The sequence below is a fragment of the Asterias rubens genome, chromosome 8, assembly GCF_902459465.1.
Source record: "Asterias rubens chromosome 8, eAstRub1.3, whole genome shotgun sequence".
In the NCBI taxonomy this organism is placed as follows: Eukaryota; Metazoa; Echinodermata; class Asteroidea; order Forcipulatida; family Asteriidae; genus Asterias; species Asterias rubens.
In genome coordinates, this window is record NC_047069.1 from 9618725 (window position 1) to 9633717 (window position 14993).

At 37.9% G+C, this 14993-nt stretch overlaps 2 long non-coding RNA genes across 5 annotated transcripts in view; one reads left to right on the forward strand and one right to left on the reverse strand.

The window, feature by feature from the left end:
- LOC117293312 overlaps positions 1–14993 on the forward strand; it is a 25697-nt gene continuing 10704 nt past the window's right edge. Inside the window, exons 1-10 of one of the 4 annotated variants that reach the window (XR_004519429.1) lie at positions 1–1314; positions 1635–1757; positions 3430–3823; positions 4347–4500; positions 5239–5346; positions 6147–6265; positions 7494–7654; positions 8051–8160; positions 9092–9186; positions 10665–10742. This is a non-coding gene — a long non-coding RNA (uncharacterized LOC117293312). Of the gene's footprint in view, positions 1315–1634; positions 1758–3429; positions 3824–4346; positions 4501–5238; positions 6266–7493; positions 7655–8050; positions 8161–9091; positions 9187–10664; positions 10743–14993 lie in introns of those variants that run through there. The other 3 variants (XR_004519431.1, XR_004519428.1, XR_004519430.1) reach the window with 3 other exon arrangements.
- Positions 11845–14993, reverse strand: part of LOC117293311 — a 27218-nt gene continuing 24069 nt past the window's right edge. Inside the window, exon 12 of the long non-coding RNA XR_004519426.1 lies at positions 11845–11948. This is a non-coding gene — a long non-coding RNA (uncharacterized LOC117293311). The remainder of the gene's footprint in view (positions 11949–14993) is intronic.

The following is a 14993-nucleotide window of genomic DNA, read 5'->3' on the forward strand; positions in this document are numbered from 1 at the left end:
TCTTTCATTAATGTATTTTTTTTCCAAAGATCGTTTACAACTTGTGTTTGACCTGTTTCAAGTTGTAATATTAGTGTTATTATTCATTCGTTATTGTTTACACAAACTAACCAATCTATAATAAAACATTATGCAATGCAAACATACAATACAAATACTAAGGAAAAAGATCAATTATTAAAGCAAACAATTATTGTGGTAAATAACTCTGGATATTTTGATTGGTTGCAAACACTTGTGTGAACTATTATTTTACAACAATTAATCATTCTTTTTTTGGGTAATACTAAAATACAAAATATCAGCTCCATGACTCAGAGTAAAATCGAATGGACAACAGACAGGAAATAAACATTGGTACGTGACAAGTCTTTCTTTAATAAAGATTAATAAAAAATTTCTTTAGGCCTAGTCTTTCAAACACAAATATTCTCCATGCATGTAATGGCCCATTATTCAAAGACAGCCTCAAATTATTTTTTTTCCAACTGGCAAACTGTATCAAAAGCCCAACTCTCAAAAGCCAATGTATTACATCTTCCCCAAACTTGCTAAGTTTATGTTTTTTAATCCCAAAAAAGTGGTATTGTTTTGTTGACTGCCTTTAAAAAAAACTTGCCAATCTTGCAATTGTTATTAATGTGGTTGTTAATGTCATGTATGTGTATGTCTTGATTCTGTCTTTGTTGCCATGCTGGTTGTTTCTTTGACAGAGTTGGCTGTTGGCTGCTGCCTGCGCAGATAATGAAAGCCTAACAACTTGGAACCTGTCTAGAAATTCACTGCAGGCTGTCCGTGTGACTGTAAATGTTTTGTTTTTTAGAAACTAAAAACTTCACTCCAACTACGGTTGTTCATCCATGTGAATGTAACTATCATCAATGGGTTAGTGTTATAAGTTAATCCCATATCTACTAACTTTGAACCTTAGTTTGTTTCATCAAGCGAAACTTGCCCCGTGCACTGAGATCTCTCTGTTGTGTTTTTACCTGATCCAATCTTCGGACATTTGCAGGTAAAATAATTTGTTATAAGTTTTAAATTGTTCCAAAGCTGATTTTGTGTCATTCATTAAATTTAACCAAAGTTTAATGAATTGTTCTCCCCTGGAATCCTTTTTAAATTGATTTTGTTTTTAAGTGAGTCAGAACACTCAAGTGGAACACTTTCTTTTCTAGGCTGTAGAGATTGCACGGAAACTGTCTAATGAGGACAGTAGTGGTGAACACGACGTCTAGAGTCCCCATCAAGACAACTGCCTCAAACCATCATGAGAACACTGGTTGGATGTTCGTACTGCCCTCAAAGTAATTTGTAAGTATACTTTAATTTTCCAAAAGCACATTCTGTCCAGTCCCTCATAAATTTCCATCTCACTGATTTTCAAACATCAAACTGTTTATGAGCTGCTTAAATTTTCTAAAACCAAATGTAAACAGACCCTTTTACGTGAGGCTTGACTTTGTTTGGATTGTTCATCAAGTTGATTGCGTTGTGTTGTTCCTCAAAATCTAAGATGTTGGGCTGTCTTTAATTTTACTGAAAATCGTTTGTCAAGTATATTTAAAAATGTGGCAACCAAGTGATTTTTATTAAGGGATTTATATTGTCATGTATGCTTTGATTGAATCTAGGTTGCCATGCTGGCTGTCCTTAGACAGGGTTGGCTGCTGCTAGAAAGCGTAGATGGTGAAAGCATGCCAACAGAAGGACATCGGTGAAGGTTCTACAAGATAGATTGCTGTGACATCATTGAGGTATATGCACATTTTATGAGCCTTGTGATTTTATGAAACTTTTATTTAACCTGTATTATTTCTCAACCACAACTATGCCATCTCTGATACGCAGAGAATAAATGCTCAATTCGCTACAAGTTCCTGACCCAATGGTGTTCGATCTCTTGAAATTATCAATGTGTTGTCCAGCCTTTCAAAAGCTTCCCCACCAAATGACTTTTGGTACTCTGACATAACGTCTGTCGATGTCAGTTTTTTTAAATAACCGGTATATCAAAAATTCAATTTCGAGTATACTCAGACTAAGCACTAAGGACTAGTCCTCGGACTAAGGGTCTTCTATACCTGAAGTCAATTTGATTAGGAACCTAGTCTTTTCATCACCAGTCTCCCCCAGACTTAGGGTCTACTATACCCGAAGTCAATTTGATTAGGAACCTAGTCTCTTCAACACCAGTCTCCCCCAGACTTAGGGTCTTCTATACCCAAAGTCAATTTGATTAGGAACCTAGTCTATTCATCACCAGTCTCCCCCAGACTTAGGGTCTTCTATACCCGAAGTCAATTTGATTAGGAACCTAGTCTCTTCAACACCAGTCTCCCCCAGACTTAGGGTCTTCTATACCCAAAGTCAATTTGATTAGGAACCTAGTCTATTCATCACCAGTCTCCCCCAGACTTAGGGTCTTCTATACCCGAAGTCAATTTGATTAGGAACCTAGTCTCTTCAACACCAGTCTCCCCCAGACTTAGGGTCTTCTATACCCGAAGTGAATTTGATTAGGAACCTGGGTTGGATTTCACAAAGGTAGTCCTAACTTAGGACTAGTCCTAGGCAATGCTAAGAGATAGGACCAGTCCTAAGTTAGGATGAGTTTCTGGTCCTAACTTAGGACCAGTCCTATCTCTTAGCGTTGCTTAGGACTAGTCCTAAGTTAGGACTACCTTTGTGAAATCCACCCCTGGTCTCTTCATCACCAGTCTTCCCAAGACTTAGGGTCTTCTATACCCAAAGTCAATTCATTTATGACCATAGACTTCTCATCCTGCTCCAACATGCATCTTTAGCTACCACTCTCTCGTATGAGTAAGAGTTTGAGTTGAGCAGTCTTCTGCGTACAGAGTATACAGTCTGCAACTTCTCAGAGCCAGAAATCATGCAATAGAGATCTACCTACTGAGTTTGGAAATCATTATGTTGCCAAGCTTCAGAGGGTAGGCATATTGTTGAGACAAGCTCCAAGCTATTTCAGAGTTGTTCCCCCAACACTGTCTTTAAATTTTCAGAAAATTATTTGGCAAATATTTTTCCAAATGTGGATTTTTAATATGGGATTTTTTATTGTCATGTGTGTTTTAATTTCATCTAGGCTGCCATGCTGACTGTCTTTAGACAGGGTTGGCTGCTGCTAGCACAGATTATGAAAGCATGCCAACAAAAGGTTCTACAAGATAGATAGATTGCCATGACATCGTTGAGGTGTATGCATATTTTAGGAACCTTGTGATTTGATGAAACTTTTATTATACTTGTATTTTTTCTCAGCAACAACTGTGCCATCTCGGATAAGCAGAATGTTGAGTTCACAACCCAAAGATTGGTCTTTCTCTGTAAATAACAGCCATGCAATATTGCTTGCTGACTTTTGATGAAATGATTAATGTTGTGTGTCTTTATTTTCTTCTTCAGATTATTCACTGATTGAAGAGCCAACTCAGTGTCCCAAGCAATACCCCAGTCGCCCCTCGGACTTATAGTCTTCTATACCTGAGGTCAATCTGATAGGGAACCTAGTCTCTTCATCACCAGTCTCCCCCCCCCCAGACTTAGGGTCTTCTTTACCCGAAGTAAATTCGTTTATCACCATAGTCTTCTCACCACGCCCTTCCTGCTCCAACACCATCTTTAGCTACCACTTTCTCGAATGACCAAGAGTTTGAGTCGAGCAGTCACCAGACAGACAGGCAGACAGACAGACAGACAGAGGTTGCTGTTTGAAACATTGAGCCCACCAGTTCTTCTCAGAACCCAAATTCACTCAACAGAGATCTACCTAAATCATTTTGTTGCCAAACTGCAGAAGGTATGCATTTTTTGAGCCATAGCAAATTTCTCATGTTATTTTTACTCGATGTTGTGTCCTCTCTCGAATCAAAGCCAAGTTCATATTGTACTGTGCCAATAATTTCTGAGGCAATCATTCTCCATCTATCGTATCAATTCCACGGTTATGTTGAACTTGTCAAATCATTTCAAAAGTAATTTTATGCAACTTCTCAAAGCCATTCCAAGTTGGTGTTGTTTTGCTAAAGTCATACTATTTAATTGCAAATTTTTCCAAAGACACTTGATCATTATTGTGACGTCCTTTGAGTGGGGCGTAAAGGTCCTTTTGTTATGTACTGTTGGTGAGAGAACCCAGTTGTATTTATCTTTGAAAGACAGGTTTGCCATGGTGTTTCTGCCATGTTGCACGAATGATGTTGTATATATGGGTCGTGTATTTCAACAACTTGGCATAAACTGTCTTAAACATTATGGCTCTCAGTAACTAAAAAGATGACGCTTTCAAAATATTTGATTTTATTACTTCTCAACTACTTCAGATCAAGGAGGCTCGTGAAGAGATGGCAGAGATTGAACGGAAACTGTCTAATGAGGACACCAGTGATGAATGCGATGTCTAGAGTCCTCGTTAATACGCCTTGACATCATCACGACAACACTGGCTGTACGCTCTGTACTGCCCTCAAAGAAATCGTAAATATATTTTTTTGTATCAACCCTTCAATTTTCCAAAAGCACATTCTGTCCAGTCCCTCAAAATTGTTCATCCTACTGATTTTTCTTTGAAACATCAAACTGTTTATGAGCTGCTTAAATTTTCTCAAACCAAATGTATACAGACCCTGTAACATTAGCATTAACATTAGGCTTCACTTTGTTTGGATTGTTATTAACCAAGTTTATTGTGTCGTGTTGTGTTGTGTTGTTCCTCTAAAACTAAGATGTTGGGCTGTCTTTAAATTTACCAAAAATCGTTTGTCAAGTGTATTTCAAAATGTGGCATTAAAGGCAGTGGACACTATTGGTAATTACTCAATATAATTATTGCCATAAAACCGTTCTTGGTGACAAGTAAAGGGGAGAGGTTGATGGTATAAAACATTGTGAGAAATGGCTCCCTCTGAAGTGCCATAGTTTTCGACAAAGAAGTAATTTTCCACGAATTTGATTTTTAGACCTCAGATATCGAACTTGAGGTCTCGAAATCAACCAAACCATCTTAACGCACACAACTTCGTGTGACAAGGGTGTTTTTTCTTTCATTATTATCTCGCAATTTCGATTATTATTATCTCAAATTTTCACAGGTTTGTTATTTTTTGCATATGTTTAGATAACCCAAGTGAGAAGGCTGGTCTTTGACAATTACCAATAGTATCCACTGCCTTTAATTATGGGATCTATTGTCATGTATGCTTTGATTTTATGTAGGTTGCCATGCTGGCTGTCCCTAGATAGGGTTGGCTGATGCTAGCACAGATGATGTAAGCATGCCAACTAAAGAACATCTACAAGACAGATTGCCAGGACATCTTTGAGGTATATGCACATTTTATGAACCTTGTGATTTCATGAAACTTTGATTGAACTTGTATTATTCCTCATACACAACTGTGCCATCTCTGATAAGCAGAGAACCCAATGGTGTGCGATATCTTGAAATAATCAACGTTTTGTCCAGCCTTTCAAAAACTTACCAACCAAATGCTTTTGGTACTCTGACATTTGTATTTCCTTTGATATTGTGGTGCCTTTGATATTTCATTAAAAACTCATATGTTCAGTTTTGTGGCATATTTTGAAACCATAACTAGCTCATGTTGAATTGCTCGAGTCATTTTCAAAGCAACCTTGTACAATCTCTCGATACCATTTCATGTTGACATTTTAAGGCTGTAATTATTGTTTAATGACAGCGATACAGTGTCTTGCTGAATCACTTTTGATGAAATGATTTCTGTTGTGTGTCTTTTAGTTATCTTCAGATTATTAACCAAATGAAGAGCCAACTCATTGTTCCAAGCAATACACCAGTCCCCCCTCGGACTTGGGGTCTTCTATACCCAAAGTCAATTTGATTATGCTATTGTTACTACTCATTATACACATTAGTGTGTTCTTTCTCGAAGTCAAACCAACTTTACATAGTACTGTGGCAATAATTTCTGAGGCCTCGCCCTGACAAATTTAAGAACCAAAGCTGATTCTTTATAAAAATTTTACAGTTGTATAGGCTACAGCAAAAATTAACCTGTGAAAATTAGCGTTTGGCTTGACTTTGTTTGGATTGGTCACCCAGTTGATTATGACATTGTCATGTATGTTTTGATTTCGTCTAGGCTGCCATGCTGGCTGTCCTTAGACAGAGTTAGCTGATGCTAGCACAGATGATGAAAGCATGCCTTCAAAAGAACATCGGTGAAGGTTCTACAAGATAGATTGCTGTGCCATCATTGAGGTATATGCATGTTTTATGAACCTTGTGATTTTATGAAACTTTTATTAAACTTGTATTATTTGTCAGCCACAACTGTGCCATCTCCGAAAAGAATGTTGAGTCCCTCAAAACTTGCTAAGCTGAATAAATTTTCAACTTGATACAAGTTCACAACCCAAAGATTGTTTGTTCTCTATAAATTATCTATGTGTTGTAAACTTACCAACCAAATGACTTTTGGAATTCTGAAATTTGTATTCTCACTTGATAATGTGATGCCTTTGATATTTTGTCAAAACTGCTCTTGTCCAGTTTTATGGCATCTCTTGAAACCATACCTAGTTCATGTTGAACTTCTCAAGTCATTTTCAGAGCTACCTTGTACAATCTCTCGATATTTCATGATGACATTGTATGGCTGTAGTTATTGTTTAATTACAGCCATGCAATATTGCTTGCTGACTTTTGATGAAATGAGTTATGTTGTGTGTCTTTATTTTCTTCTCCAGAGTATTCACTGATTGAAGAGCCAACTCAGTGTCCCAAGCAATACACCAGTCCCCCCCCCCCCAGACTTGGGGTCTTGTATACCCGAAGTCAAGTTATTTAGCACCATAGACGTCTCACCACGCCCTTCCTGCTCCAACAACACTCTCTCGTATGAGCAAGAGTTTGAGTCGAGCAGTCTACAGATGGAGTGTACTGTCTGAAACATTGAGCCCACCTGTTCTTCTTGGAACCCAAATTCACTCATCGGAGATCTACCTAAATCATTATGTTGCCAAGCTTCAAAGGGTAGGCATTTTTTGAGCCATTGCAAATTTCTGCTGTTATATTAACTCAATGTTGTGTTCTTTATTGAAGCCAAGCCAACTTTACATTGTAGTGTGCCAATAATTTCTGAGGCAATCATTCTCCATCTATCGTATCAATTCCAAGGTTATGTTCTACTTGTCAAATCATTTCCAAAGTAATTTTGTGCAATTTCTCAAAACCATTCCAAGTCAGGGTATTATTGCTAATTGCATCAAATTGCAATTTGTCCTAAGACATTTTAACATTATTGCTCTACCTTTGGATGGGTCCTGTGTGTTATGTAATGCTCTGGCATGTTGGGCAAATGATGTTTAATATTTGAGTCTTGTATTACAAAAACTTATAAATAACTGTCTTAAACATTTCTGCTTTCACTAAATAAATAGATGACGCTTTATAAATGCTTGATGTTGTTATTTTTCAACTACTTCAGATCGATGAGGGTCTTGAAGAGGGTCAGAACACTCCAAGCGGACCACCTTGCTTTCAAGATGGTAGAGATTGAACTGAAACGGTCAAATGAGAACAGCTGCCTCAAACCATCAGGAGAAGACTGGTTGGATGCTTCAGACTACCCGAAAAGGAATTCATTAAGTATACGTTTTTACCAACCCTTAATTTTTCCAAAAGCACATTCTGTCCAGTCCCTCAAAACTTTTCAGCCAACTGATTTTCAAACACGAGTGGAAAGCTCCAAACTCATGTTTAGTTCTGTCCTTGTCTAGTCCTACTTAGTCTTGTCGGTCACAGGGTAAATTTGAAATAGCACTATGCTCAAACTGTCCCTGCATATTGGTAGCGACTTAACACAGTATCTTTAACCATATTATAATTATGTTTCAAATGACGTTGTTCCTCAAACACTTATATGTTGGGCTATGTTCAAGTTTACCTAAAATCATTTGTCAAGTATTTTTCAAAGTGTGGCAGGCAACCAAGTGATTTCCAATATGGGATTTATATTATCATGTTTGGGTTGATTTCGTTTAGGTTGCCATGCTAAACAGGGTTGGCTGCTGCTAGCACAGACGATGAAAGCATGCCAACAAAAGAACACATCGGTGAAGGTTCTACAAGATAGATTGTCCTGACATTGTGAGGTACATGCACTTTTTATGAGCCTTGTGATTTTATGAAACTTTGATTAAACTTGTATTAGTCCTAATTCATAACTGTGCAATATCTGTTCAGCAGAATGTTGAGTCCCTCAATACTTTCTAAAGCCGTGTTCGCACTGGATTAATATTTTGGGTAACTTAACCATGAAGCTGGGTAACATTCCGACGGGTTAACTTTCCCACCGTCCGCACTTGGATTTATTTGACTTACTGAGACCGTGGGTAAACTAACCGAGCTGGCCCTCTGCGTAACTTTTGACCGCACTGATGTTGAATATTTGAGTCTTGTGTTTCAAACACTTCAATTTTCCAAAAGCACACTCTGTCCATCCTCAAATCTTTTCATCCTACTGATTTTCAAACAACAAACTGTTCAAGCCTCAAAAACCAAGATTTTTGGCATTGTTTCAATTTACGGAAAATCATTTGTCATGAATTTTTTTAAATGTTGCAGTCTTGTGATTTTTTTTATATGAGATTTATATTGACATGTGTGCTTTGATTTCATACAGGTTGCTGGATTAATATTTTGGGTAACTTAACCATGAAGCTGGGTAACATTCCGACGGGTTAACTTTCCCACCGTCCGCACTTGGATTTATTTGACTTACTGAGACCGTGGGTAAACTAACCGAGCTGGCCCTCTGCGTAACTTTTGACCGCACTGATGTTGAATATTTGAGTCTTGTGTTTCAAACACTTCAATTTTCCAAAAGCACACTCTGTCCATCCTCAAATCTTTTCATCCTACTGATTTTCAAACAACAAACTGTTCAAGCCTCAAAAACCAAGATTTTTGGCACTGTTTAAATTTACGGAAAATCATTTGTCATGAATTTTTTTTAAATGTTGCAGTCTTGTGATTTTTTTTATATGAGATTTATATTGACATGTGTGCTTTGATTTCATACAGGTTGCCACGCACGACGTCCTTAAACAGGGTTGCCTGCTGCTAGCAGTGATGATGGTGAAGGGTCTACAACATTGATTACCGTGACTCCATTGAAGGTATGTGCACATTCAATGAACCTTTGTGATTTTATTACAGTTTTATTTTTCTCAAGCCACAACTGTGCCATCTCTGAAAGGCAAAATGTTTAATCCCTCAAAACCTGCTAAGCTGAATAAATTTTCAAGTCGCTACAAGTTCACCACCCAATGATTGTGCAACCTTGTGAACATATCAATGGATGGTCCCGCCTTTCAAAATCTAATCAAACTCGCTACTCTGAAATTTGTATTCTCACTTAATATTGGATGCCTTTGATAATTTGTCAAAACTCCTGTTGTCCAGTTTTGTGGCATCTCTTGAAACCATACCTGGCTCATGTTGAATTGCTCAAGTCATTCTTAGAGCTACCTTGTACAATCTCTCGATACCAACTCATTGTCCCAAGCAATAAACCAGTCTCAGACTAAGAGACTTCTATACCCGACGTCAATTTGATTATGAATCTAGTCTCTTCATCACCAGTCTCCCCCAGACTTAGGGTCTTCTATACCCGAAGTCAATTTGATTAGGAACCTGGTCTCTTCATCACCAGTCTCCCCCAGACTTAGGGTCTTCTATACCCGAAGTCAATTTGATTAGGAACCTGGTCTCTTCATCACCAGTCTCCCCCAGACTTAGGGTCTTCTATACCCGAAGTGACTTTAATTAGAAACCTAGTCTCTTCAATACCAGTCTCCCCCAGACTTAGGGTCTTCTATACCCGAAGTCAATTCATTTATGACCATAGACTTCTCACCACGCCCATCCTGCTCCAACACGCATCTTTAGCTACGACTCTCCCGTATGAGCAAGAGTTGGAGTCCACCAGTCATCTGACGGACAGAGTATACTTTCTGAAATATTGAGCACATCGGTTCTTCTCAGAACCAGAAGTCACTCAATAGAGATATACCTACTGAGTTTGGAAATAGTTATGTTGCCAAGCTTCTCATGCTATTGTTACTACTTATATTGTTTTCCTCTCGAAGTTAAATCAGCTTGCCAATAATTTCTGATGCGTCGTCCTGACAAATTGAAGAGCCAAAGCTGATTCTTTATAAAAGTTTTGAAGCGTAAAAGCAATGTGCACTTTTTGGAAGCTTGTGACTGTTTTAATCCTTTATAGATTTACTTGTATACAAAACCTGTGAATCTTTCCTTTTTTAAAAGGTGGTCACAGTTTTGAGATATAACTGAAGTGTTACTGAAAATTTCATAAAAAGAAAATTATATCTTTGACATCATCTTACTTCTCCAAATTGCATTGTTTCTCAAAAATGGATTATACTATTAACAGCTGCAATACTTCTTAGTTTTATTTATCATGGAGAAAAGGGTTTGCTCTGGTGTTTCTGGCATGTTAGGCAACTTATGTTGTATATTGTGGGTCTTGTGTTTCAAAAACTTTATTACTGTCCTAAATATTACGCTCTTAGTAAATAAATTGATGACGCTTTATAAATGTTTAATTTTAATTATTGTTCATCTACTCCAGATCGAGGAGGCTCTTGGAAGAGGATCACCTTGCTTTCAAGATGGTAGAGATTGAATAGAAACAGTCTAACAAGAGCAGCAATGATGAAGATGACGTCTAGAGTCCCCGTCTAGACAACCATCTCAAACCATCAATAGAACTAGCACCCAGATTAAATTCATCTAGCTAAAAAGGCTGATCACCTTCCATTGCCATGCATTTTTAAGTCTCAAATAATTGATGGCACAAGTTTGATAAAACTGGTGAAAAGCTCTCGAATTTGTCAATTTTAGGCAAATATTAAACTGCTAGACCTTGTACCCTTTTTTAAATTTATTTATAATAGTGGCTGCATGGTGCTGGTAGTCTTAATAAACAATACTTCTGATTAAATCTGGGTTAGGGGGGTGTCTGTTGCATTCCTCCTCCCAATCAAAACCTCTTTAGGTCAGTATTCCACCCAAATTATCTTGCACATTTGAGGGATTGCCTTTGAAATTATAATTGACCAATAAAACCTCGACTTGACAAAAGGAAAGTTAGCAAAACAGTCTAACACTTGGATTTCTTGTTGTCTTGTGAGAAAATATGCATAAGGCACCGACCATGAATCGCAGAACCTCGGCTGTTAGCCACAGCAGATAAATAATCTGCCAGGGTATAGCGTAGAAATCCCAGAATGCTTTAGTTTCCAATAGCCAACTATCCAAATACAATGAGAAACTATAGTGCAGCCTGTCTTGTCTGCTACATTTGTATAACAAACAGACAACAAAAGTCCTGGAACTGGGAATATGGCAAAAGGGGGATAAGGGGTGCATTATTTCTGCTACTTTCTGTCCCTCTTTTTAATGGGTGAAAAGTGTATCACCACAGGTGCATACCCGTGCAAGATACACAAAGAAATATCTAGGTATCTTCGCTCCACACATGGATAAATGATTACCTGTGAGGGCAGAGTTGTTTCTTGTGATTGATTAGCTTACATATTTGGGGGCACAGACTGTATACTCCCCCCAGGGAGCTGAGATGGTTTAAGGAATGATTTAAGGCCCAGTAAACGGGGGTAATAATAATGTTGAAGCGTCACTGCGTGACAGACCTGAGCACTATAAGAAGCCACCATAATTGTTATTATTATATAAAGAGGTGGTCTAAATTACCCATGCAAGAGTTTTGATGACAAAATATCGACTTACAACTTAATAATTATATCCGTTAACTTGACCTTTCAGGGCCAGTAGTTCCTGGAGATCAACTGCCTTGGGCAAACATCAGTATCATCAAGACATCCGAGCAGCTCATCTGTGGATCATCAGAGAACAAAAGTAAGATATTCTTTTTAGATGAGTGGAGCCTGGTTCATACTTCCTGCAAATGCGAAGCAATTGTTGCAGTCAAAAAATAATTCATAGCAGTTCAAATCTGCTCAACTCACTTGTGAATGTTGTAGGGAAAAGAGGATTCTGACATAAAATTTGGTATTTGCAGGAAGTATCAACCGGGCTTTACATGTGTTGATATTTGATGCTTTACATGTAGTGGGTTGTTTTGGTAGCTCACTATCTTGTACCTAAGTACACCCTTGCAAGCAAACAAGCATATACGCGTTTTTTTGTGCGCTAACTTGGTGGTGCCTGCGGAACGAGTGGTGCGTGCGGATCGAAATGGTGGTGCCTGCGGAATAAAACTAAAGGGACCTGGACACGTGCACGTGGCATGTGGGGTCCTACTTCCGGCTCGCTCCACTGAGTGGTTGATCTTAAAGGTGCATTCGGGCTCCTCATCTGCTAGGATGGTGCCGGTGTAATCACAAATGGTTGACCAACGGAAGTAGTCCCTAAGTTCTTTCCAACTAGGGACCGCGCTAGTACAGTAGGGGACTGTCCCTCCTTTTGGGATGGCGGACCGGACCCGCCTTCGGGCGGTGCAAAGGCCCTGATGATCTGGAAACCGTGTGGGGCAGGTATCCTGGGACCTTCACGTGGTAGCCCTGTTTTAGACGAACCTTACCAGGATGAATAGGCCAAATTTGAAACTGAAATATATTGCTTGTATAGGTCTACTTAACTACAAGATTGCCCTACAATCTTACTCTGTTCAATCAGATTATTAAAACAAGGCTAATGCAAGAATATTTGCCTTGTTTTACATGTGAACCAACTGTGAGGTGGCATCTACAAAGGAACGATTGTCATCCATGACACAGCACCAAAGCCAACAGTGTCAGTTCTTAGGCGAGGCCTTAATAAATAATAATAATAATTAACCATTCTTATATAGCGCATAACACATAGAAATCAAACATGTCCCTAAGCGCTTCAATGAAGTCACCCAGGAAGGTTCAAGCTCAACAGAATGGAGGGCTGACACCTGTTGCAGCCTCGCAACCATCAACATATTGCACATTTTTCAAACATTTACAAAAAATCACAAGGCTATATATAGTATAAAATACTGCCTTGTAAATTTATCAATCTTATCTGCCCGAAGTGCAACATGGCATATTTCACAAAAAGCATTGTATATTTATAAACCTTTGCAAAATGTTTGCAAAAATAAAAAATTACAAGGCGTTTTTGATGAAACTGTGCCCAAATATTCCACAAGACTATATATTTAAAGCCTTGCGTTTTTATCAAGTTTTGCTAAAATTGTGCAAAAAAATTACACAAGACTCAGAACCTTGCGTTTTGATCAAATTCTGCTCAAATTTTGCCCAATAATTCCTCAAGACTACAGCCTTGCGATTTTATCAAACTCATGTTGTGTCGTTCCTCCAAAATTAAGATGTTACTAAATTTACCCAAAATCATTTGCCAAGTATTTTTCCAAAAGTGGCAATCAGACAATCCTGGATAATCTTTTAAGTTTTCCTTTGTCTAATTAGGGCATCCCAGCCTTTATTACCAGCCCACTCCCATATTGGTGTTGTACTTTAAAACATGCAATCTATTAATCGATTTTCATGTTTCGTATTTAGCAGATATCTCCCTTATTTGAGTAGTTTTCTTTTTAAGCCATTCGTAGATGTCCACCTAAGTTTTTAAAGGCAGTGGACACTATTGGTAATTACTCAAAATAATTATTAGCATAAAACCTTTCTTGGTGACGAGTAATGAGGAGAGGTTGTTGGTATAAAACATTGTGAGAAACAGCTCCCTCTGAAGTGCCATAGTTTTCAAGAAAGAAGTAATTTTTCACGAATTTTATTTCAAGACCTCAGATTTAGAACTTGAGGTCTCGAAATCAACCATCTAAACGCACACAACTTCGTGTGACAAGGGTGTTTTTTCTTTCATTGTTGTCTCGCAAATTCGATGACCGATTGAGCTCAAATTTTCACAGGTTAGTTATTTTATGCATATGTTGAGATACACTAACTGTGAAGGTTAGTCTTTGACAATTACCAATAGTGTCCACTGCCTTTAAGAGCCAAATTATCATTGAACTCTTTTAAGTGTTTGTTTTTTCCGACTCGTTTTACTTCATTTTTGTTTTTTCAACTCTTTCAAACTTTTGATTTGTTACAAATTGGTTCTGGTACCCGTTATCTTTGAGACATATTTAATATTAAACAACTGATCATTCCAAACGATTAGTTAAGCTGGTGTTGGGTTTACTAATTGGAACTTCTTTTGGATGAGGACACTTCAGATGGAACTTCATTCATAGCTACATTGAACCTGTGAGTATTAACAAATGTATTTACTAACTTCGCCACATCATTGAACAACGACACTACAGAGTAAACTTCAGCTGCAGCTACATTTGGACATGTGAGTATGAACAAACTTTCTTGAAAAATCACGCCACACGCACAACATGGAACGGAGCATATGCGGCCCCAGGCCGACGGTCCTGAGTGCAAACCTTTATCAGAGCTATCCTTTAACTGTCCTATTTCTTGCCCCCAAAACTCCTGACAATGTCTCCCCCAATAAATCGCCCCGGTAAGTATCTACCAAGTGTTTCCAATAGTATGTCCAAAGTTATTTGTCAACTCTTCCAAGTATTTTTCTCTTCATCAACTCTTCTAATTTATTCATCAACTCTTCCAAGTTATTTATCGTTTCTTTGGAGTTTTCCTCCAAATCTATCAAGTCTTCCAAGTTTTTGTTATCAGCTCTTAAAAGATGTTTTCTCAACTCTCCCAAGTTATTCATCAACTCTTCGATTTTTTTGTCTCAACTCATTTGTATTCTTCCTCAACTCTTCCATGTTCTTAATCAACTCTTCAAAGTTTTCTTATCAACTCTTCACATTTATTTTTCATAAACTTTTCCAAGTTCTTTTCTTAATTCTTCCAAGTGATGTAGATAAACTCTTTGAGTTTTTGTCCTAATATAT